Source organism: Lucilia sericata, unplaced genomic scaffold, assembly GCF_015586225.1.
Source record: "Lucilia sericata isolate MDLA Ls3-8-SP2 unplaced genomic scaffold, ASM1558622v1 Contig001267F_arrow, whole genome shotgun sequence".
Lineage (NCBI taxonomy): Eukaryota > Metazoa > Arthropoda > Insecta > Diptera > Calliphoridae > Lucilia > Lucilia sericata.
In genome coordinates this window covers 112,359-115,636 of record NW_023995218.1, presented here as the reverse complement: position 1 = coordinate 115,636, position 3,278 = coordinate 112,359, and positions in this window count along the sequence as shown.

Here is a 3,278-nt window from a genome sequence, read left to right as displayed (position 1 = left end):
TTGCACCTAATACTCTGCCACCACTACTAATACAACCACTCAACCACTACCAACATTTGTACTTCAAGCAAATTCCTAGTAAAAGGAAACCAAATAAAAAAATACGACGCAAAATTTTATAAAAAGCATCCTTACACTTTTTTTCTATTTATTCACTCAATAATGTTTGGGTTTGGTTTTTGAAATCCCTAAAACTCCCACGTTGGTTTTTTATTTCTTTTTCGGTAGATTTTATTATTCTATTTTCCATTTTTACAATTCTCTGCTGTTTTTTATTTGGGTGGCATACTGAAAAGAGGGAGCTAACGTCATCATCAAGGCCTACTCCTACGCATGTCCTTTTTCATAACTTGTCTAGTAACGTAGTAGTAGTAAAGTCTTTTAGTAGTCCTTTGGCTGCTGGTTGTTGAAATTTATTCGTATTTTGTTTTTGTAGGTTTTTGTTTTTATTCCTCAATTTCACAACAGAAAATATTGAATTTAGAAGGAATGTTAGAAAAAAACGGGGCGATACGGAGAGGGAGAGTAGAAGAGTGAGTGTGCGAAAGTTTAATGTAAACATAGAAGAAAAAAATACCGGTTTGCACTCAACGAAAATTGTGGAAATTAAAGATATTTTCAGACTTGAATAATTTTAAATTTAGTTTTAGTCCTGTTTCGTACTTGTTTTGTTCCGATGCAGTTCTAATTCTAGTTCAGTTCTAGTTCAGTTCTAGTTCAGTTCTAGTTCAGTTCTAGTTCAGTTCTAGTTCAGTTCTAGTTCAGTTCTAGTTCAGTTCTAGTTCAGTTCTAGTTCAGTTCTAGTTCAGTTCTAGTTCAGTTCTAGTTCTGTTCTAGTTCAGTTCTAGTTCAGTTCTAGTTCAGTTCTAGTTCAGTTCTAGTTCAGTTCTAGTTCAGTTCTAGTTCAGTTCTAGTTCAGTTCTAGTTCAGTTCTAGTTCAGTTCTAGTTCAGTTCTAGTTCAGTTCTAGTTCAGTTCTAGTTCAGTTCTAGTTCAGTTCTAGTTCAGTTCTAGTTCAGTTCTAGTTCAGTTCTAGTTCTGTTCTAGTTCAGTTCTAGTTCAGTTCTAGTTCAGTTCTAGTTCAGTTCTAGTTCAGTTCTAGTTCAGTTCTAGTTCAGTTCTAGTTCAGTTCTAGTTCAGTTCTAGTTCAGTTCTAGTTCAGTTCTAGTTCAGTTCTAGTTCAGTTCTAGTTCAGTTCTAGTTCAGTTCTAGTTCAGTTCTAGTCAGTTCTAGTTCAGTTTCTAGTTCAGTTCTAGTTTCAGTTCTAGTTCAGTTCTAGTTCAGTTCTAGTTCAGTTCTAGTTCAGTCTTATAGTTCAGTTCTAGTTCAGTTCTAGTTCAGGTTCTAGTTCAGTTCTAGTTCAGTTCTAGTTCAGTTCTAGTTCAGTTCTAGTTCAGTTCTAGTTCAGTTCTAGTTCAGTTTCTAGTTCAGTCTAGTTTCAGTTCTAGTTCAGTTCTAGTTCAGTTCTAGTTCAGTTCTAGTTCAGTTCTAGTTCAGTTCTAGTTCAGTTCTAGTTCAGTTCTAGTTTTCAGTTCTAGTTCAGTTCTAGTCAGTTCTAGTTCAGTTCTAGTTCAGTTCTAGTTTCAGTTCTAGTTCAGTTCTAGTTCAGTTCTAGTTCAGTTCTAGTTCAGTTCTAGTTCTAGTTCAGTTCTAGTTCAGTTCTAGTTCAGTTCTAGTTCAGTTCTAGTTCAGTTCTAGTTCAGTTCTAGTTCAGTTCTAGTTCAGTTCTCTAGTTCAGTTCAGTTCTTTAGTTCAGTTCTAGTTCAGTTCTAGTTCAGTTCTAGTTCAGTTCTAGTTCAGTTCTAGTTCAGTTCTAGTTCAGTTCTAGTTCAGTTCTAGTTCAGTTCTAGTTCAGTTCTAGTTCAGTTCTAGTTCAGTTCTAGTTCAGTTCTAGTTCAGTTCTAGTTCAGTTCTAGTTCAGTTCTAGTTCAGTTCTAATTCAGTTCTAGTTTAGTTCTAGTTCAGTTCTAGTTAAGTTCTAGTTTAGTTCTAGTTTAGTTCTAGTTCTCCAGATCTGATTCAATTATTATTCTGTTCATATTCAATTCTAGTTGCGAAACTTTCAATAGCGCAAAACTTTCCAACCCTGGTATGAAGACCTTGGAGCCATATCATGTTTTATATAAAATTTTTGTTTTCTTTTAATATTTTCTTAAACTCTCCCTTTTGCTCTCCCTCTCTGTGACACTTTTGTAATCGAATGTCCAAGGAAAACACTTGTAAGTGTTGTTTTTCCATGATATTTAACCGGCTGTCTAGTCTAAAATAGAATTAGTGGGTGTTATTCTTCCTACGGCAGGACATTTTGTTTTTTGCTTTTTATTCTATTTAATATTTATTTTTTATTTTGCTTTTACTTTGTAGTTCTCATATTAAAATGTATTAAATTAATATCTTATTATACTTTCCTCTGTTTTGAAAATGTGTTGGTGGTTTTTCAAAGGAAATTTTTGTGTTTCGCATTTTCATTGACGCAAGTCTTAAGTACTACAAGTATTACTACTACTACTATGACAACATTGTTGTTACTTTTGTTTTGATCTCCTCTCTTTACTCCTTAGAATCGAAAAAGTGGGGCTTTTTTGTTTATTTACATTTGGCGTGGCAATTTGTCAGGATTGCCAGATTTGAGAAACGTCAATAAAATTATTATAACTTGTAGGTTTTATTTTGTCGATATTGTTTGACCAATTTTTAGTAAAAAATGATCTGGCATCACATATAGTATTTGATTTTTTCTATCCCTCTGGGCAATTACTTCTAGTACTCAGTTTCCACTTAATTATTGTATTTCTTGTTGTAAATAGTACTTTGTTTTCTTTAAGCTGTTGATTCTGTAGACTTTCAATAGCTTTTCTTTTTTTCTCTTTATTTGTTTGTGTTTCTTATAAGAAAATTATGTGTGTATGTATGTAGGGAATTTAAGTTTCAAGGCCATGTTTATTTTTCATAAATTGTTTATCCATTTGAATTGTATTTATTTACCACGAAAATCGGCCTATAATGTGTTCGGGTATACTGTCAAGTGTTTTTTTTATTGTATTTTTGTCTTGTAAAAAATCCCTTTAAATTCCTTTTTAATGAGATTTAATGAAAGGTTTTCTTTTTTTATATAAATCTCAAAATTGTTGGAAAATTAAATTTTGCTGCGTAATTGATTTATGCATAAAATATTATGGAAAATGGGCTCCTAAAGGTATTTGTTTAGTGTTTAAAGCTCCAGGTATTAAAATTATTCTAAACTTTGTACAACGAACGTATTAAAACACGGTTTTTTCA